This window comes from Toxorhynchites rutilus, chromosome 2 (genome assembly GCF_029784135.1).
Source record: "Toxorhynchites rutilus septentrionalis strain SRP chromosome 2, ASM2978413v1, whole genome shotgun sequence".
In the NCBI taxonomy this organism is placed as follows: Eukaryota; Metazoa; Arthropoda; class Insecta; order Diptera; family Culicidae; genus Toxorhynchites; species Toxorhynchites rutilus.
The window spans coordinates 123,788,192-123,811,254 of record NC_073745.1 but is presented as its reverse complement, the minus strand read 5'-3'; the positions used below and the strand labels follow the sequence as shown (position 1 = coordinate 123,811,254).

The 23,063-nt window shown below is 37.3% G+C and overlaps 1 protein-coding gene, 1 long non-coding RNA gene and 1 other non-coding gene across 3 annotated transcripts in view; 2 read left to right on the top strand and 1 right to left on the bottom strand.

Annotated features, from left to right (window-relative positions):
* The first annotated feature begins 3,568 nt into the window (after window positions 1–3,568).
* On the top strand, window positions 3,569–3,711 carry LOC129772378 (U4 spliceosomal RNA). Its single transcript, XR_008742608.1, has one exon. It is a non-coding gene; the product is annotated as a U4 spliceosomal RNA (small nuclear RNA).
* Window positions 3,712–10,286: 6,575 nt separating this feature from the next.
* Window positions 10,287–23,063, top strand: part of LOC129765068 (neuropeptide CCHamide-1 receptor-like) — a 143,518-nt gene continuing 130,741 nt past the window's right edge. The window contains exon 1 of the mRNA XM_055764906.1: window positions 10,287–11,414. The gene's annotated coding sequence lies outside the window, so the exon portion shown is untranslated. The remainder of the gene's footprint in view (window positions 11,415–23,063) is intronic.
* LOC129765069 (uncharacterized) lies at window positions 15,351–16,228 on the bottom strand. Its single transcript, XR_008741348.1, has 3 exons — window positions 16,182–16,228; window positions 16,026–16,121; window positions 15,351–15,807 (listed from the first exon to the last, which is right to left on the bottom strand). It is a non-coding gene; the product is annotated as an uncharacterized LOC129765069 (long non-coding RNA).

Genomic DNA, 23,063 nt, shown 5'->3' with positions numbered 1-23,063 from the left:
ATAGAGACTTTAAACATTTGCAGTTCATTCGTCTCTAGCCTTGAGAAAGGCCCTTTGAAAACTCTACTCTATTCTACTCCAGCGCTACCACCTCCGCCCTCTTGCCTTGAGAAAGGCACTCGATCCCTCGCCGTCCAGCCCGTCCAGCAACGATGTTGTCCAGTCGGTGTCAACACAAAGAATGATTTAAACGAAAGGAAGGAAGGAAGGTATTGAATTAGAGAGACTTTAAACTCTGAGAGTTCATTCGTCTCTTGAGTTAAACGAAAGAAGTTCCGTACGTATATATATATATGTGTGTGTGTGTGTGTGTCGGCTGCTTTGTTGTCTCAAACGGAACCGTTTTTCGGTGCTGATACTCTCTCGGTCGTCTTCTCTTCTTCTGATGGATCGGTTTTTCTGCGCTCCCTCACAGTTCCAAACTAACTGAATGCGTTTCATGTCAGGTAATGAATCTCTTGATCCATCGCCGTCCAGCTCGTCCAGCACGTTCAGCTCGTTCAATAACGATGTTGTCTTGTCGATGTCCTCACGAAAAATGAATGTGTCTCACCACCAGAATATCGCTTAAGTATGCTTTGTGTGTGTGATTGAATCGAGAGAAGGTGTGGTTTACGATGGCAATTTGGAAGGCAAACTAGAGGCGAATGAACTCTCTGAGTTTGAAACTTTCAGCGACTGAGCAATAATCGATTGAGAATTAGGTTTTTCGCGATGCGAAACATTTTCCGTTGCGCGCGCATCCAATATTGGAAACGAACATATCCTACTGATGGGGAAGAAAAATCTTCAAAATCTTTCCTGTTAATTGCACTTGATTGAAAAATCACAAAACCAAATGTATTTGGTCGCAGCGTTATATGTTAGAAAACATTAAAATTAACTCTTTAGCATGAATGTATTTTTCAATTCCCAGGGAACTGGCAGATTATTTTTCAGCAGCGATTAGATCTTTCCGGAATTTTTTCGATGCTGAATGGCATCCAAACGAGAAAAAAATTCCGCGCGTGTAATGTGTGTGTGTGGCGGCTGCTTCGATGTCTTCCCGGAGAACCGTTTTTCGATGCTGATACTCTCTTGGTCACTATCTCTTCTCCTCCTGATGGCTCGGCTTTTCTGCCCTCCCTCACAGTTCCAAACAAACTGCATGTCTTTCAGGTTAGGTCAGGCTAGGTAATGAATATCTCGATCCCTCGATTCTTCGCCGTCCAGCTCGTTCAATTATGATGTTACCTTGTCGATGTCCTCACGAAAAATAAATGCGTTTCACCACCAGAATATCGCTTAAGTATGCTTTTTGTCCGTGATTGAATCGAGAGAAGGTGTGGTTTACGATAGCAATTTGGAAGACAAACAAGAGGGGAATGAACTCTCTGAGTTTGAAACGACTGAGCAATAATCGATTGAAAATTATATAATTTTCGCGATGCGAAACATTTTCCGTTGCGCGCGCATACAATATTGGATACGAAAATTTTCTACTGATGGCGAAGAATAATTTTCAGAAGCTTCCATGTTAATTGCGATCGATTGAAAAATCACAAAACAAAATGTATTTGGTTGCAGTGTTATATGGATAGAAAACATTAGAATAAACTCTTTCGCATCAATGTATTTCTCAATTCCCAGGGGAATTGGCAGGGTATTTCCTTCTGGCCTAAGGGGGCTCTTGGTGGCCCCGTTCATCCGCACTTTCATGATAAACGAAGAGCTTCACCACAACAGCGACAACATGTATATAACACGTAGACATTTTATCTTTCGAATGAAGTGTTTATCATACCATTTCGTTCAGATGTTTAGGAGCTATTAACGCTCAAAATCTCGGTCTCTGGCGTAACGCTTTCGTTTTCGAAACTTTGATTTTACACCCCGGTATAGAAATGAAAGACGTAGTCCTACGTCAAAAAAAAACTTGCGGGCTGAAACAATTCTGCCCTAAGTCTCTCAAACCGATAAGTTCCTCGAACACAAGTTGAACAATCGAGGGTCTCCCTCAAATTATGGTTCAGTGAAGTCGCGGCGTCAATGACCTCTCAAGTTGATAAAGTGTTACCAGCAGTGTTGCCACACGTACAGATTTATCTGGAATGGTGCAGATTTTTACAATATTTTTTGTACAGATTCTGTACGGTACAGATTAGAGATTTTCGTCAAAAATTACAGATGGATACATATTTTTTCCGCTAGTGAAATTTCTTACTTTTTAAGGCTCAGTATTATTACTAGAAATCATTAAAGCATCCCTTGGAATGAATGAAAACAAAACGAAACATGTCTGTGAAGCTTGATGTGAAGAACAGATTTGTGCTTCATGCATGCTTTTGTTTTTGTCCTGCTCTCTCTTCCAATGTTGTAGTATAAACGTTCCCTGTGTTCTACGATGGGAACTGTACCCTAAATGTAAAATTGTTCCGGTAGTCACAGTATCAGAAAACAAACATGTACAGTAACAGTAATATTTGGTCGGTTTTGAGACAGAGGGGCCAAGGATAATAATTTTTAAGGATATTTGTAGGCGTTTTTTTTCATGGAGCTGATCAAGCAAATGAGAAAAAAATTTGATTTTAATGATCCGACGCTCCAGGCTGCTGTTTCTAACGATCTCACTATGTCTCGCTCTTCGGCATGCGTTGAGCGATTTCGTTCTGAATATAATCAAAACACGAAGAACGCAATTTTATTACCAAAAAAATTGATTGAACACCGTTGCGGCAGATCGAAAAATGTTATTGAGTGATAATACCGTTCTGAATCATATTTCGGACGCTTAAGGCATATGATGCAGAAAACAGATCTAAACTTTATGCACAGATATTATTTGGTTGATATTTTTAATAAATTAGTTCAATATGCTTTTAAGCTTTCTACTTTGGTACCTATTTGATTGAAAACATAAAAAAATCATCGAATAAAATGCTTTTCAAATGAAGCGAATAAGAATCAAACTTCAGACACTAAATCAAATTTCGGACAGATTGAATTCAAATTTTGGACACTTTATTTTGTAATTTTTTGGACGAAAATTACATAACACTTAATTATATTTTATATTCAACTGCGAAACACTCACCAAGCAATCACAGTAAACTGTTAACGATGATGAGAACTGATGAAACACGAGAGAAATTTTAATATTTATGAACGGGTAAATTCTAAGTGCTCACGCTAAGCAAACGTCAAGCACAAACGATAATGATTAGTGTTGTAAGATTTCTGCCGTTTATTTTATAATTTAAATGTAGTTCTCATGTGAAATGATAGTGAAACCAAAGGATTACTCTAAAGAAGCAATTGTGATATTAATTTGATAGTTATATTATCAGTGCATTAAGCATTTTAAGATATTAGAACAAAGTGTCCGAAATATGATGTTGTCCGAAATATGATTCAGAACGGTATGTAATCTAATGTAATCTAAGAAAGACTATGTATAAATATCATCAAACGCACGAGTGGCTCGAGGCTTGCAAATGTTAATGTACATACTACAACAAATGTAGTATCTGTAATCGATAAATGTAATATCTGTAGAAAATAAATGACTATTTTTTCATTCTAATAATTAAGCTTTGCGTAGTGCCGATGTCGTAAACAATGATGTTTTACCAATGTGCGATTATTGCTAGTTGAAAACTTCATCCTTAAAAAAACAGATTTTTCACTGCAACTAGTATTTTCGATGGTACAGATTTTTGGTAGAAAGTGTACAGATGAAAAAGATTTCTAACTCCTTCCGGCACAGATGAAAATGTGGCAACACTGGGTGTCACCGTCATCTGCCTCCGAATTGTAATATTCCCCTCCAACGGTCCGATCGATAATTGCAAATTCAATGACTGTGGGTCTCCACCAGATTATGGTTCTGTTAAACAGCGCAATCGATTATGGAGACGCATAGCTTTTGCTATATTCAATTTCGAATGATTTCGAATTTGTTTTGACTTTCATTACCTACATAGATTACACCAAGAAGACGCAATGACATCTCTGGATGAAACCAATGCGAATTATTTATTTCGATTTTGACTAGGAAAAGCATTATTTTTATCCTGTAACTATGTCTGTAGATAATGCCGCATTATCCATGAGCTTGGTTGCAAGATTACATTCTGTACAAGCTTGTGTATAATACTGAATACAATCTAGAAATAGCTTTTCTGTTACTTCCTGGTTTCGAAGCTTCCTGACGCAAAACCGAAACATGCTTTGGAAATATTGAACACCGTCGTGCGAGGGTAATTTGGATACCTCTATTTGACGTACAGGGCGGACTCGATTATATGCAATTTTCGGTGTCTTTTCACTGTATATAATCGAATCCTGTATACAATCGAGTCATTTTTTTAATTAGAATGTTATAAATATATTTTTCCCTTTATGAATATAAAGGAATTTCAATTTTTGATTCACCCCCTAAAGTCATAGAATACCTTTCTCATATAAAAAATCCGAATTCTTTCAGGAGGTGATAGAGAAGTGAAAAACTTCAAAGTTAGTGGTTTTTAAGATGTTATTCTTAATTTTATCCAAAAAATATGTAATAGACTTCAATGTTTCTATCAACAAAATTAACACTATATAACCACGCTACAATTGGTTCTTCGACACTTCTATCATGTTTAATACCGTTGCAATATCATTTAAAGTAAGAAAATACCCTTTTCAAATGAAAAAGACACAAGAGGGTTGTGTCTAAGACACGACCGCATAGTTGACGTAGGATTACGTTAGGCTATCTGTTGATTTTGGATATGTTTGAAGAATTACATCGTCAAACTCTTTGATAATGATTTTGTGTCCCTGAAAAGGGCCGTTTTGTTTGGTTGTTGGGCAGTGTTTACCGAGGGATGACGACAAGAGGATGGTAAACAGTCGTTGGATGATGCATATCAGTTGAAAGATACCGAAGTGGAACGAGATATAATGAAAACCACCCTCTGTGATCCTAGACGAGATACCTTCTGTGTTATATATGGATGAAATAAAAAAAACTCACCAATGTAATATAAGATAACTATCAATACCGAATATAATTATCAATTTATCTCATCAGTAAAAACATGTTACATTAATATAGAGAAAACATATTTGAAATGGAAAAGGTATTTTAATTTTTTATTTTTTTTACTTTCTGAGGGTTTATTCAACCCAATGCAAATTTGATTTGGACTAACAGCACCTAATACTATATGTAGAACATATGGAATATCACTTTTCTAATATTTCTTCACTTTCCAATTTTTCTCTCCGTATAAACTTTCCTTGGGTGAAAATTAACACAAAAAAAACAGACAGCTTTAACCAAACGACCCGTTCTCGAGTGAGAAGACACCTTGGTTTGTATTTATGAAAATTGAAATAAATCGTTTCATATATCAAGTCATTTTTTACACAACTGCTACCATATACAATTTTACACTTACACTTGTGCTGAATGTCTCACAATATACGATCTGTCATTGATATCAAATTTCACGAAGCAACCAACATGAAAGTTCCAAATTTAAATTTTATTTGCTGGAATTAATCGTTTTACTCACCTTACTTGCAATATAAAAATGACCCCGACTTGCTTATATTTGCAATGCCGATTTTCCCCGGGCACCTTGGTTTTAATGTCTCTGTTAGGGAACACATTTCGGTAGGAACAAAATCTCCCCCTACTTTCATGTATTTGCAATGTCGATTTCCCCCAGGCAGCTTAGTGTTGATGTCTCTGTTAGGGACCTGCTGCATGTGTCGTCATTCTCGACCAATGCAAATATTTGACTTATCGGGGAACGAAAGAAGCGAAGCAGGCGAAAAAGAAATGACGTCAATTTCGACCAATCAGTACCGTTTGGATAGGGGTTGAGATTTTTCAATTGTTCGATAGTTAATTACATGATATATATTATTTTATTCAAAGTGAAAAATTGTTATAGAGTGCCGCAATGTTTTGATGTAAAAATCTCATCAATCCGTCATGGAATGACTGAGCAATAAGCGTTTGAAATTGGACATTTTTCACGATGCGATCGATTTTCGTTTTTCAATTTGTACCCCAATATGTTCCCGAAAGACGTAATCCTACGTCAAAAAATATATTTTATCCAAAACCTCTCGGAAGGTGATAGACAATCACATTTGATTAAAAAAATCCTTTCACGCATATGTTCGAATTTTAACAATGACAGTGTTATTGAACTTCTTTATTGTTCCGGGATCTGTTCGCCTTAAACTGCTTCCATTTGAAATATGTGAAAATTTAGTATAGGATATAGTTTAGTATAGGACATAGGATTTAGTATAGACATAGTTTGTAAATGGTTTGTCAAGGGAGACTGCTTTGAGCACCCTTTGGAATACGGCTAGGAGAATGCGTGTCTGGAACCATACAAATGAAAGTGAGGAAAACTCTGACCGCTTGATTTTTAAATTTGCAAGAAAGGTTTGTCCCGATTCCGTTCCTGCACAAAGCGTCGTACGCGACGTTCCGCTCCAATGCGATTATGAGAATTTTTCGATGGTAGAATTCTCTATTGCCCTCCTCTTCCCGACATGGCGAAACAGCGTTTGCTGAACTTGTTCAACAAGTTTCTGGAGCTGAGTATTGTCCCACATGACAAGTGAGAGTGATAGCAATACGAAAACCCAACAAGCCGTATTCGTAAATTGTTAGAGAAAATGATTCTACTTCGTTTGGACAAGTGGGTCGAAACAAACAATTTGCTGTCCAATACGCAGTTTGGCTTCCGCCGGGGTAAAGGGACAAATGATTGTCTCGCGCTGCTATCTTCTGAAATCCAAATCGCATTTGCTCGCAAAGAACAAATGGTTTCCGTTTTCCTCGATATCAAAGGGGCATTGACGATGGAGTTATTTCCATCACGGGTACTAATTCCGAAGTTCTGCAAAAATCCTTCCAAGATACCCTGAACAACCTGTTCACGTGGGCTCTCAAGGTATCGAATTCTCTAAGGAGAAAACCGAAATGGTCGTTTTTTCTAGGAAGTACAGGGTTTTCCAACTTTAAATTCCGAAAATAAATTGAAATAAAACACACTTAGAATTCGAATTTCGATGAAACTTTTATTTCAAATTAAAATTTGGTTTATGCCACTATGTGTGAAATACAACATCATTTAAATGTCCACCTAGGGCTTCCTCGCACACCTTGATCCGGATCAGGTAATTTTCGATGACTTTTCGGCACATATGGGGCGGTATCTCGGTCATAACTTCACGAATGTTGTCTTTCAAATGTTCAAGAGTTTGCGGAGAGTTGGCATAGACACGGTCTTTCGCATAACCCCACAAAAAAAGTCTAGCGGGTTCAAATCGCATGATCTGGACGGCCAATTGGCCATAATGCGCACCAAACAGTGACTTTTGGCGGATGCAATAACCTCTCGACAATCACGTTTGGATTTTCTGAGCCCCATATACGGAAATGTTGGGTATTCACATAGCCACCGAGCTCGAAATGTGCCTCATCGCTGAAGAAAATTTGATGCGAAAATTCAGCATTTTGCTGCTGTTGTTCGTTCACCCAATCGACGTATGCCCGACGCATTCCATGGTCACCACGCTTTAATTTTTGTACCACTTGGACTTTATATGGATGTAGGTGCAAATGCAAAATTCGCCACAATGATGTGTTTGACAAGCCCAATTGCTGAGCACGCCGTGGAATCGAAACATTCGGGTCATCCTCCACACTGGCAGCAACAGCAGCAATATTTTCGGCCGAACGCACATTACGATGATGCACAGGTTTCACAATATCCGCTACGGATCCAGTTTGTTCGAATTTACGCACTACATTAGCGATTGTGTGCTCTGTAGGCCGTCCATGACGACCAAAATCCGTCCGTAATGCTCGAAAAACATTTGCCGGTTTTTCATCATTTTTATAGTAAAATTTAACAAAATTAACACGTTGTGCGATGCTAAAACGCTCCATATTGTAAAATGGCATACATTTAACTAACGATATGACGCTTTGGGTTACAACTATGTCAAACGGTTGTCAGCGCAAGGCTGTATACTTTCGGAAGCCCGAAATGGAAAACCCTGTACTAACCCGTCTCGAAGTCTTGGCAGCAGTATCTCCGCTTACTCTTCGGTTCATAGAATTATCTTACAGATTTCTCATCCGTTGCAACTGACTCCTCAGTCAAGTTTTATGTCTTTATACCATGAGTACCTTACCCACGACGTGCACCCTTCACCAGGCATCTCCAACCACGTTTGCTTCCCATACTTTTGCAATTCCTCATTTTTTATCTATCCATGCGACAAAAAATCCATGGAACTCCATATCGTCTACGCTCCAAAGTTATTCCGTCGATATTTTCGGAAAAAATATGGGAAAGTCAGATCTGATAAAATGTTCTTTACTGACGGTTCATTTATAAACGGGTCCACTGGCTTCGGCATCTTCAATGAAAATTCCAGTGCCTCTTTCGAACTCAAAGATCCTTGTTCCGTGTATGCCGCTGAAATGGGTGCGATATACTATGCTCTAGGGATCATTGAAACACTGCCCATCGACCATTATTTTATTTTTTCAGACAGTCCCAGCTCAATAGAGGCAATCCGTTCAATGAAAGTTGATAAACGCTCATCTTATTTCCTAACAAGAATAAGACAACTGTTGAGTGTTTTGGTCGAAAAATTATTCAAGATTACCTTAGTATGGGTTCATTGTTCGATTTCGGGGAATGAGAAAGCGGACTCGCTAGCTAAGGTGGGCGCTTCAGAAGGCACACTTTTTGAAAGGCAAAATGCTTATATCGAATTTTTTCACATTCATTCCTCGTCATCACACACTCGTTAGTTGGCAGCGCATGTGGAGTGAAGATAAATTCGGTCGTTGGTTACACACGATTATCCCTAAGGTCTCAACGAGTACATGGTTCAAGGGATTGAATGAAGGTCGTGATTTCATTCGCGTGATATCTCGGCTTATGTCCAATCACTACAACCTAAACGCGCATCTCTATCGCATTGGGCTCGCAGCAAACAATTTTTGTGATTGTGGCGAAGGCTACCACGACATCGAGCATACTGTCTGGTCGTGTAACCGGTTCCATGCTGCTTGCTCTCAGTTCGCTAGAGCGCTGAGAGCACAAGGCAGACAATCGGATATCCCCGTCCGGGATATCTTAGGTAGCCGTGATCCTGATCTTCTGCTTCATTTATACCTGTTCCTCAGTAACGCCGATGTCAACGTTTAATGATGTTTCCTTCGTTGTGTCCCTGTTTCATATCCCAAACAAAAATCTATACATCTATACAATCTATACAAACACACAATATATACAGATACAAGGGCCGAAGGTTGTGCAGTCCACTGATCATTCAACAAGAGCCAAAGGTTGTACCGCTCATGACAACTCTACACGAGCTGATGAATGTGACGGCTAGTGACCATTCTTTACTGGATTCCTCGAGTCGAGAAGACGCATCACGCTAAATATTTTTTTTAATTTCACCAATCACCAAGCAGAAGTTAATTTATCAGTTCTTTTCAGAACTATTTTTTCCAATAGAGTTTCCGGTGAAACTTCAAGCTACCAGAGGCTTGTTTCCACCACAGAACCACGCGCCATCGGACCAGGGCCCCCACTCTCATGTCTCACGATTGCGATATCTTCCATTTCTTCATTTTTCCTTTGTATCGAGAAAAAACTCTGAGTATGTTTTCTGATAGCTGACTGGAACTAGAAGGTGCTTCGCCGCCGTCTGGTTGCTCGTCAGGTGACTGATCGTTCGTTAATGATATATATTGTACCTCGCTGATATATTAGTTGCTCGTTCTTGATAGCACGAATAGGTAGACACAAAAATGCACAGAATTAATGTATGCAAAAATAGAATTGCTCCCTATTTTCGTTAATTTAAACAGTTTACGGATTGGAGAATCGTAATGTATAGCATATCCAACAAATCTTAGAGAATTGAAAATCATTTGAAAATAATTTGTAACCGTAACAATAAAACCACCTTCATTTTTTAACATCATTGATATATGAACGTGGCTTAAAACCTCAGCCCACGTGCTCCGTCGGAAGTGTTCGGTTTGTTTACAAACAACTTCCCCTCCGTACTGTCTACGCCATCAAGTTCAATCACTTAGAGAGAATTCAAATCGGTCATGCGCAAAGTTTTCCCGCCAAACAGAAGCGGCTCTTTCTCTCGCACTTCGATAAACGATTTCACGGCGTGGGCGAATATGAAGACGCTCAAAGACGGCCACAGAAGCGTGTCTGCTACCAAACGGAATTCCACTTTTCTATAGGTCCACATCAAACAGCATAAACAGTACCGTCACTGAATCCTCCGCAATCGGATCAAAGGCCATAGTCGTTGTCGTCGGTCGAGCAACGATATGAGCCTTCTTGTGTGATGTTCAGTTGCTCGATCCCACCGAAGACAAACGCTCAGCCGAGTTTGATCCCTATCGTGTGAATATTATTTAACCCAGAAGCGGTGTGAATGGTTGATTGATAGGTATATGAACTGGAAACGTCTGCCAGTGGCCAAAGTGGATTAAACTCAATACCATGCTCTCGTCGGCGGCTTGAGAGACACGTTTCAATGTGATCAAGGTTTCAATTAGAAGAATCAACAAATTGAATCAGACGGTGCCACATCAAGTGATACGTGATGATTGGTTCGTCCGGCAGCTGAAAGCGAACCAGAAAATGTGTGTGCAATGTTGGTGTACGAATCTCAAAAAGAGTGCAGAACAATACGTTCTCATCCCCATCGGCAAAGTAAATGGTAATGACAAAATCAAGTTTGATTCCTTGCCGCAAAACCATGGTTGGTTAGGTCAATATACCTAGGAATTGGAAACAGAACAAAATTGTGTTAGAGACAAGCAGGGAAGAGAAAAAAATCTCCAAGAGAAGAGGAGATATAAAGCTTTCCAAATTTAATTACCGATTCGAATGTTTACGATTGTGGCTTCCTGTGATCTTTAAAACCAATCTAAACAACGGTTCGTGTGCCACAAGGCGAAATAAAAAGTTGGTGGAAAACTGGAAGCAGTGCTTACGGTTCAGTAATTGCTAGATCCGCTCGGGATTGGGGTGCAATAAATCGGTGCTGTAGAAGTAAACCACTGCTGCTCTCAGCTTGGTGGTTAAAGTTCTGTTGTAAATATTGTGATTAAATTAATGCTTTGTGGTTTGCATATGGCGATCGGGCAGAGGAAAAATCACCAGCAATACATCGAAATCAAAAATAGTCCTTCCGGGTGTGAAGTGAAACGTGATTCATCCGTGTGAAAGTTTGAAGGATGCAAGTGCCTGTGGTCGTCTGCACCGGAAACGAGTGTGGCACCAGTGGCAATTGATAACGCCAGTTTCTTCGTTTAATTGCACACTGTCCCAACATTGTTGCTGAATAATACATACGAGGTATGAATTTTAATTGACGTTTTCATATTAATCGGTTCCGTACGTGAGGATTATACAGAAAATTTTATGAAATCCAGTGCTTTTCAATTATATACAACAAATGAATTTATTTGTTAAACGGTGTAATGTGATTTAAAAAAAATGTGATTGGCAAATTACAGTAAATTGAAGAATGTGTCATGCGAACTATAGAAGTCATTACAACCAGAAAATGGTCTATTGTTTGTCTGACGAGTAAACTACTAATTTCGATCCTTTCTTGTTTAACACTCCTATACTCGGCATTGGTCTGTCAGACCGAGAAATCAATGATTCGTTCATTTCTCAGAAAATTTCACACTACGACTTTGCGATTCTCTCTAGCTTGGTTATTTGTCGTTCGTCATCGTTTAGCGTATCACATGTGTTGGTACAAAGGGGACGTGTGCCACTTTTTTAACACTTTCGGTCTGACACACCGACGCGGGTATAGGAGTAACTTTTTTGGACAAGTGCCTTTTTTCATATTCTAGAATATTGTTGAATGGAATGTTAGTGGCGTGGAATTTATATTGAATATAATGCATAAGATCATTACCGGACTATTTTTCATTGATTTCAATCCCTTTTGTAACTGGATTGAACGGATCCATATACAGAGACTCAAATCCGTAATCGTACTCCACCATGCAGATCTCTTTTCCCTTCTTTTGAAAGTCGAAAACAAGCTTTCGGAACATTCTATTTAGATAAAGTTATAGGGTCATATGAGAGTTAAAAGGTTCGCTATCTGTTTTCAGAATAATGGCTTTTATATCTTTGAAAATGGCGAATGTATGTGCTAATGTATGAAAATTGACTCAAACTCATAATCGTACGCTGGTTGAAATCTCTACTCGATTTCGAAGGCGTTGACCAATTTCCGAATTCAATCATTAGTATGGTATCCCTTGTTCATTGCAACTATCTTTAGCTGTCTTTGGCCTTATCTACGAGTTTTTTGGTGTATTCGAAAGGAATATTAATCAGTTGTTTCATCAAGTGGTTTTTAAAAACGTTATTTTAAGAAATTTCATGGTTTCTAAATTTCTTACACAGATAACTTCCTCAGTTTTTTAATGGGATTGATGTCGGAAGATTATGGAGGAATATCAATATTTTTTGAATGATTGTAATGTAACCATGTACGAACTTTCTATGTCTTGAGCTCTGGGTTACTGTCTTGGCAAAATTAGTATCCTCGATTCCATCACATTTTGTTAGACACTTTGCTTTATATTTTCTTTCAGGATGCTCAAGTAAACATTCTGATCCAATACACCATCGATGAAAACCAAATTGCTCATACATGCACCCTCATACCATCCCTCCACCACCACCATTTTTAAATATTGCTTTCAGATTTTTTACGTTTAATTTAGCGTTGGCTTCCTTCATAAGAAACGATAACTATTGGAGTCAAACATATCAAATTAGGACCCATATTCGTAAAAAACATCTTACCAGTAAGACATTGATGTGTTCATGCTATTTGGAATAATTAAATTGGAGTTACTGATTTTTTTTTGCTGAGATACTGTTTGTCCCTCTGTGCTCGGGCATTCAAGTTGCCCTTCCTAGAAACATTACAAACATTTTATTTGCTCAATTTGGTTTTTATCGATGGTGTAATGGATCGGAACGTTTACTTGAACATCCTGAAGGGGAATATGAAGCAAAGTGTCAACAAAATGTGATGGAATCGAGAATTCAAGTTTTGCCAAGACAATGACCCAGAGCTAAAAACATATAAAGTCCGCACATGGTTACATTACAATTACTCAAATGTTATTGTTATATTCCTCCACAATCTTCTGACATCAATCCCAGTAAAAAACTGAGGAAGTTACGTACGATAGTTAGCGTAGCGTAGTTAGCGTACGATCATGAGTTTGAGTCAATTTTTCATACATTCGTCATTTTTATAGATATAAGAACCATTATTCTGGAAACAGATAGCAAACCCTTTAACTCTCATATGCAACTATGAATTTATCTAAATGTAATGTTCCGAAAGCTTGTTTTCGACTTTCAAAAGAAGGGAGAAGAGATATGCATGGTGGAGTACGATTACGGATTTGAATCACTGTATTAACTATTCGTCGATATTAGTCGTTAGATTCATACATTCAAAAGCAAAATATCGCATAGTTATTCGCTAAATATAATGGTCACACATATACACACTTGTGAAAGAATTGTTAACAGTAAACTATAAAGTAATCGGTGGCTTATGGTAATTTTAAACAGTTACAGTTTCAGGGAATATTTTTTTTATAATGAACAATATCGACAAGAAAACATGAAAAAGAAAAGGAAGTTCCTAGAAATCCTTTTATATAATTTTTTTATGCCCCATCTAAAAAAAAGGCATTAATTCTTAGTTTACCAAGAATACAGAGACAAAGAATATTAGAAATATGCAAATTTTATATTCCAGAACCTTTATCATCTGGTGATTATCTAGAAGGCCGTTATATTAGGCTGTCAAAAAAGTCCTGCGGTATTTTTTTTGAATTTTCATTTGTTCATAAAATTAGTTACAATCATCTGTTTTAAGTCAAATATGCGCCGTTTTGTTCGATGACTTGTTCCCAACGAGATGCCAACTGTTCCCAACGAGATTACCCCTGTTATAGAAGCTCGCGTCCTTATTGACAAAAAACTCGGATAGCCAATTTTCACAGGCCTCTTTTGTGGCTAACTTCTGACTACCTAGCTCGTTCGCCATGGACAAAAACAGGTGGTAGTCACTTGGTGCAAGGTCCGAACTATACGGCGGATGCAAAAGAACCTCCCATCCGAGCTCCCGGAGCTTCTGGCGCGTCACCAAAGAAGTGTGTGGCCTGGCGTTGTCCTGATGGAAGACAATGCGGCCTCTGTTTATCAAAGATGGCCTCTTCTTCATGAGTGCTATCTTCAATCGGTCCAGTTGTTGGCAGTACAGGTCCGAATTGAGCGTTTGGCCATAGGGAAGCAGCTCATAATAGATTATTCCTTGACAATCCCACCAAACACACAGCAGAACCTTCCTGGCCGTTAATGAGGGCTTGGCCACCGTCTGAGCCGCTTCAGCGGGCTTCGACCACGACCGTTTGCGCTTCACGTTGTCGTAAGTGACCCACTTTTCATCGCCAGTCACCATCCGCTTCAGAAACGGGTCGATTTTGTTGCGATTCAGCAGCGATTCACATGCGTCGATACGGTCAAAGATGTTTTTTTGCGTCAACGTTTGTGGCACCCATACATCGAGCTTCTTTGTGAATCCAAGCTTCTTCAAATGGTTAATAACGGTTTAATGACTTATCCCCAGCTCTTGGCCGATGCTACGGCTGCTACTATGTCGGTCTTTCTAGGCTTATTCAGCGATTTTGTCGCAATTTTCGACGACAGGCCTTCCGGAGCGTGGCGCATCTTCGACGACCTCTACACCAGAACGAAAACGTTGAAACCATCGTTATGCGGTGGAAATGGAAACTGTATCGGGTTCATAAACTGCACAAATTTTATTGGTAGCTTGAGATGCATTTTTGCCTTTGTCATAGTAGTACTGTAAAATATGTCGGATTTCCTCTTTATTTTGCTCCATATTTGTGACACTATAACTCACGAACGACTTAACCAAACAAAACACTGTCAAGGACTATATTATAGCGCCTTATAAATACCTTTCCAACAACCCAGTCTACTTTGTTATGCCAAGTTGGTCCTAACAAATGGTGTCGACAACGGTACCGATATCGTGCCATTTTGCAATGATTTTGTCGACCTACTCTTTGTATTTGACAACCAATTACAAGCCAAACCTGTGCCAATCTGGCACCGCGTCGACCGATTGAAAAACTACTCGACCCTTATTATGGCGATATTTTTTCTTATGAAAATTGAAATAAAAAAAAAATAAAAACACCGTCGATGGAAATTTATTATTTTATTCAGTATACAACGACATAAACAGATCGCATTTTGTTATATACGTACTACATACTGCATACTACAACTTTCTGATTACATGATATTTTATGATTGCTCACGACCGTAAAGCCACAATCTCGGCAACCGGTTCTAAGGAATATCACATGATGCAATATCACGTCGATCACTGATATCCCTGATTCAAAAAAATCACTCAACCTGCACTGATCGAACTACTTCAGTACCGATATGTGTTCTTTTATGCACTACGTACAGAAAACAGTCGACCGCCTTGCCAGAGAATCTTCCTGTTATCATTTCGAAGTGAAGTGCTTGAGCGAATGATTGAACTTATTCCTGCAGAGTGAATACCCTCTCATCATCCGGCTGCTATTTCGTTGATTCAATAGGGTATTGATGAACATCAGTCAGTGATGAATCATCACTTGGAGCTCGGTATCTGTAAAAAAATATTGAATATTATTAGGAAATTTAGATACCATGGATTATATTGCATGAAAAAAAATTAAAACCAACGTTGAAAAATGGTAATATTGTGCTATTCGGCATGGGTTATACGCACTGGGAATATACAATGATCTATACAAATAACACCTATTCCTTTTACAGAAATGATTTTATATTGGTTGAATGGCTTCGATTGATTTTGGAACTTACCATGATATTTACACAGCGAGTGACATTATCATGAAGATTATTATGTATATCCTCTGTATCCTGTTATTATGCGAATGGGGTGACGGATGATAATCACTGTAAGAAATAATATTCCATTAACTTTGTTACTACCACAAGAAAAGCCGTTATCATTACCCGACCAGTGATTCAAAAACGATCAATTACTGATTCAAAATTAGGTACGAATATCTATATCCGCATTCTTTACCGTTGAGAAGAAAACGTTCTCATATACAAAATCCGAAAGTAGTTGTTAGTCCATATGGTAATATAGATACAGTGTAATCTTCCTGCACATTCAGTTCAATTTCAATAGCTTTCAGTGGATTCCCAAAACATTACCTGCACAATTCAATCCAGGATTTCTCGATATCTAAAAGAAAGAATCGCATACGTTAAATTGAAGTCTATCTGACAAATTATATTTTCCTTACCTAAATAAATCATATTTTTCTCCATTGAACGAAATAAACTGTTTCGACGAATCTCGGTGTTCACATCACTTTTTTCGTACGGTATTGTGAGCTAGTCATAACACCATTTCGCATATGATTTCCCGGATTTGTTTTAGTCGAATATCTTCCTCCTTAACTACTGTCATTTTTGTGCCTTTTCCGTTATATTATCCGTAAATTCATAATATTCTCGTTTAGGAAACCCGGCGTCAGAATGTGTTCCGTCGGTGGAGGAATCTGTTATTTGATGCTGTTGTACCTGAGATAGATGCGCGACTGCTGCGTTTTTTTTGCTGCATAATCGTTTGTGGTGAATCCATTGTTGAATAACTGGAACGGAAATAAAATCTATATCATATAAATATAATTTAGAACTGCAATACTTACACATTTTGAGTCTCGATCCATTCTCTGTTGTGTTTTGAATGACTGTTCATAGAGAAAGAAAAAGGACAATCTCTCAGTGATGCCGTTTCGCTCAGTACACGTTAGCGCGAGCATTTATAGCTGAAACTGTGGGTAGTACTGCTTGCGGGGGGCAAAGCAGGGATAGATTCCGGCACTTTTGTTGCACTTTATGGCTCTCGGTCGACATCGGACCGATGACCACTCGAAAATAACTTAGAGCGGGAAGCTATAGTATGACTCGATACAATGAATACAACTAGAACTACGCGCTTACAACGACACCTCGCGGAAATACCGCAGGACTTTTTTGACAGCCTAATATTTGACAGAATGTACAGCATTGTCGGGTTAGAAACATATTTTTACATACAATTTGCGACTTTTAAAAATGAATATTTTTACGTGACAAATAAGGTAAGTCGATGCATATTAAGCATTATTCTACATTCGCCGATAGCAAGCACTCATTATTTACAAAGTTTCGACGAGAGCCCGGTTTAGAGGAATAAACATTGATAGATATTTTATTAGGAAAATTGTATTGTATTGAGTATGTTTGTAATCTCGAAAATTTAGCAATGACAAGACTGAACTGGCTCCCAATTGAGGGGTTCAAAAGGGTACACTTACCAGTTCGCAATATCTTATCAAGAAGTACAAGTGGTTCTATTTAGCCAACTACAAATCCCCTTGCTCATTGCTTTTTCTCTTCTCTATAAATAAGCAGCACCCGTTAGGATCAGACCACAACAGAATCCACACAAACTTTACAAGGGAGGATAAGATATATATAATCTGCATCAACTGATGAAATGTGCATCAACTGGCGAAATATCTATCTGTTTTTTTTCAACAGTTTACTGTTGAAAATAGAAAGTATTAATAATAAATGGTTATATCTACCACTACAACTCCGACCAATCCAACGGGCTGTAACCGTTCGATGTTCAGTTCTTATAATAAACTGTTTTTCTAGAGCCAGCATTTGCAGTAATGAATAAGTTTAATTTACATATTACTGAACGGTTCTGAAAACTCATTTTAATTTTAATAATAATTTTAAATTTCTTAAAAGTCCTACGCCGAATTTTCGTCCGTGACTCTTCGCACAGATAACTTTTTTTTTTTTGATTTGCGTATCCACGTGTAGTTCAAAAGTAAATTATACTCTTATTCCCAATATGCTTGAAAGGAGGGCAAATCAAGTGAAAGATATTATCATTAGTTTTGCCCTTTCTTTTGAAACCGACGGTGTAATTATTAGTCGCATCACGAGATTACTTCTTATAATGTATCTATTGAATAACACACACACACACATTGAAAAACAACAAATTCAGATGATTTCATATGTATATTCTCCTTATGTTATTTCGCCAACAATGATAGCCAAGCGTCAGATTGATGCGCGGAAACTTTCATCACCTTTTTGTGTGTGGCCATCTGAACATCCGATTCACAAAACTTCTTTCGATAAGTAGATTAGCAATAACTTTTCTTTCGTCGATTGAAGACGGATGCTCATATAAACCTCACACTGACTTTTATTTATTCCCTCGTTTGCTCGTTATATTAGCTGTTTTCGTCAAGCGAGTAGTTTTAGGGAGGGCTACTGTTTTCTTTCTATGTTTCTTATTTCATTTATCAAACTCACATTCGTTCACTGAAACAGTCATTCCGACGCATATGCGGTTGAACGGTTTAACTTTAGTCCCGGAAATTAGTTCGTCGTTTGGAGTCAAATCTCTTTTCCTGTAGGATTAGTTTTAGGTTTGGTATTTGGTGAAACAGAGGTTATGGTGGATGGAAAAGTTATTTATTTTGGCCTTCGGCACGGTGCATTGTATTACAGGAACAGTTTTTTTTGACGTAGGACTACGTCTTTCATTTCTATACCGGGGTGTAAAATCAAAGTTTCGAAAACGAAAGCGTTACGCCGGAGGCCGAGATTTTGAGTGTTAATAGCTCCAAAACAACTGAACGAAATGGTATGATAAACACTTCATTCGAAAGATAAAATGTCAAGTGCTATTGACAGATGGTTATCGAGTTAGCATTAACCACTGGTGGGCTTCCAGTATCGAGGAAAATGTGGAAATATCTAATCGTTACTGAAAATAATCTGCCAGTTCCTCTGGGAATTTAAAATTACCTTCATATGAAAGAGTTTATTTTAATGTTTTCTATCCATGTAACACTGTGACCAAATACATTAGGTTTTGTGATTTTTCAATCAATCGCAATCAACAGGATAGCTTCTGAAGATTATTCTTCCCCATCAGTAAGATATTTCCGTATCCAATATTGGATGCATAAAACCTTGTGCCTCCAACGTAACGCTCTCGTTTTCGAAGTTCTCCAAATATTCATTCATTCAGAATGAATTCAGATTCAACTTCATACAAATGATCTCTAAATCAACGATAGTCCTACGTCACCCTTGCGGTTATACCATAGATATAACCCACTTCCTGTTTTATCATATCTTTTTTCTCGCAATGATTGACAACGATTTCTGTTTCGTTTCATATGTTTGTCTTTTAACACCATCATGTTCCTTCGCAACTACGAAAGGAAAAAGGGGCAGGTGGATTTCCCCATCTAGCCATCCAAGAAAGGAGCATATCAAAGATATGATATACTTTACCTGAATGTGGCAGGATTACGTACACATTTCGACGAAATTGAAATCTTGGTATCCAACAAAAAACCGAAAATACTAATATTGGTTGACGGTGTCAACCGATCTAAATGGATTCAATGTAGCTGGGTATTCAATGGTAAATTGCTTGTCGAGATCTGTACATACTGGAGGTGTATCTATGTACATTTCGAACCTTATGAAATTTAAAGAAATCTATAATGATACATACGGGGACAATTGGTTTCTAGCTGTAGAAGTCAGAGGATGCAAAATGGCTGGGATATACGCTGGCATATACCATTCGCCTAGTAGTAGCGATAAGGACTTTTTAGAATTTCTGGAAGATTTGTGGCTGCAACACATTCAAATTCATGAACAAAAGAGAATAATCATTACTGGTGATTTTAATATTGATTGGGCCGAACGTAAGAAATCTCATGAATTGAAAGCAATCACACAAGCCGCTGTATTCAAACAGAGAATTAATGATCACACCAGAATAACAAGGACAACTTCGACGACTATTGATTTAGTTTTTACTAATTTTGACAATGGTGTTATCGAGATTCTTCATGACAGCAAAATCTCGGATCATGAAACAATTGGTATGATCTATAACTTCTCTGATGTTGAGTTTATCGAAATAAAGGACAAGTTATATAAGTGCTGGAACAATTATTCGAAACGCAAATTGGAATCTGTTTTACAGAACAAAATAATGCCGATTAGAGAACACTCCTCTCTTCATGATGTTGCAAAAAATCTTGAGGAAGCACTTTGCTCTTCAATGAAAAAGATATTGACCCCTAGAGGATCGGGCATTCCAGCACAAAGACAGAGCGGAGACAAAGCCTGGTATACCACTACGCTAGCTTCCATCAGAAGAAAACGGGATCATTACCTAATAATAGCTAAACGTACAAACAGCATTGAATATTGGGACATGTACAAAGTATGGAGAAATATTTATGTACGTGAACTAAAGAATTCCAAAAATAAATTAATTCAAAGTGAAATAATGGCAGTTCAACATGATCCAAAGAAGCTGTGGAAAAAATTAAAAGATTTGTGTAATCCATGCGGAAGTAAAGATATTTTGAATTTGACGGTAATACAGAAAGTAATTTCATAACAGCTGAAAAATTTAACAAATTTTTCACATCAAGTGTGGAGGAAATCCACAATGGTATTGTGCCTCCTACAAATCGACTAAATCTTGCTTTTCCTAGTTTGTCTTCACAATGGAGATGCTTTAGAACCATCAGTATGGAAACACTGAGGAAGGTTGTGATGGATTTAAGAAACTGTGCGGGTGTTGACGATATCAATAAAACGGTATTAGTAGATGCATTTGATTTAATCAAAGAGAATCTACTATATATAGTAAATGAGTCGATGATTCGAGGTGAATGCCCACATAGTTGGAAGAAATCCGTTGTCATACCGATTCCAAAAAATCCGAAATCGACCAAACCAGAAGACCGTAGACCAGTTCCCGGTTAGCCCCAGCCTAGGTGTGGTATGTTCTGTTGTTCTGTTGTGTGAGTGCGATGTGGTTTTCCTATGGCACTTGACTCACTCTTCCAGTGTGTCATTAAAGGAATCTGGGGATCAGGTTACAAGCTCTCTAACGCTCTACAATTCGTTCTTTGACACCCAACTTGAATATATTTTTTTTATATTTCGCTGCAATATCATTTTAAACAATTCCTGGTGAATCTTCAACTAGGATAACAAAAATCACGATTTTTACTCCACTGTACTCATAATAATATATGTTAATGAGTTAAAATAAAATAAGTCATAAAAAACCATATAATATAGTTACCCATGTTATGTTGTATGTATTTTACCATAATGATGTATTTGGAAAAGTTGTTGAAAATTATAAGCAAATTCTTAAAATTTCATGAACATGACGGTATAACACGACAAACATACTAAAAATTTAAAAAGACAACAAATTAGAAATATGTTTTCAAATATCTCGAGAATGGTTGCATTTAGAAGGAGATTGATAAAGAGCTTTTTTTATTTTAAATTACATCAGGATTCATAATTTGTGCCTAAAAATGATTGTTAACACAACAAAAATTCGAAGTTTCAAAAATTCCTAAAAATTCGATGTTCCACAAAGTTCGTCAAAAATAGTTTTACCATCCTGGACTCATTTTATAGATTTTCTACATGACTTCAATTTGATATTTAAAAAAATTGAAATACATATTTTAGATATTGCAAGATTCATGTTATATCTAACAAATAAACAAACGAACAAATACATATCCTATAGTTACATTTAGGTGCCTATTCTGTCAAATTCCTTTTTAAAATCCTATTTAATTTGAACTAGGAAAGTTTCACTATAAATAAAGTTTTGTAAATAACAAGATGAGTACTCAGTGTATATTTTTTTTACATTTTACATTTTAACATTAATATTCTATAACTTTTCCTAAGACACTATTTCAGTACGACTCATAGTATTTGAGATATGAATTATCAGAGATTTCTCTTACTAATATCGAAACGCTCTTTTCAAAAGTTACACTTGAGTCAAAAAAATCCCAATTGCTGTGAAAAACTCATAGTTCCTCCAACACAAACGGAATACGACCTTTCATTCGAATCAAAAATACATGTTTTTAAAATCTGAATTTTTAAGACGATTTATTTGGAATTGCTCAGAAGTAGATGTGCTTATGACAGATTATAACTAGATGTAAGCATATTACAAAATTATTACATAATGTGAAATCATAATAATAAAACCTAAAATTCTAACAAAAAAAAAAACGATTTTATGAATGTTTGACCATTGATAGAAAACCCAAATATGGTGAAAAGCAGAGACAGAGGACTATTCTAAAGCTCATTCGAAAGTGGTGTATCTTTCTAAACGAAACCCAAAGAGAGACACGGCAAAAATAGCAACAATTCCGCAATTCTATGTCCAGAAAGCAACAAGAGTGTTGATTTGAGAGGCTTCAGGGTACAAGTTGCACTGAAAAAATGAAATATGATTGATGAAGTTCTCGAAAAAGTCCCTCATTTGAAAAATACAGTGAAACCTGTTTTTGTGCGTATTTTGTGCGAATTTTTTTTGTGCGATTTTCTGTTCTTGTGAGGTTTTTTTGTGCGATTTTTATTTGTGTGGTGTATGAAAAAAGCATATTTGACGAAGTTATCGTCCATTCAGTTTTTTCGATGGTTTATATGCATTTCAGTGCGAAAAAAGCATATTTGCGTCTCAATTATCCACTTCTGAAATCATTCCCCTCCTTTCAATTTGCGGTGCGATCATTATTTATTGAACAATTAATCATCAAAGACGAAAGAGAAATTTTTCATTCATACAAAAATATATCTGTATTGAAAAGTCCTACAAAAATGTTATGGGAATCAGATGAAAGCTGGTTGATGTAACTAATTGGATTTGCAAAGAGAAATCGATTGTTTGTCCACTATATCTACACACACCACGATAAAAATTTGTTCGCAAAATATTCC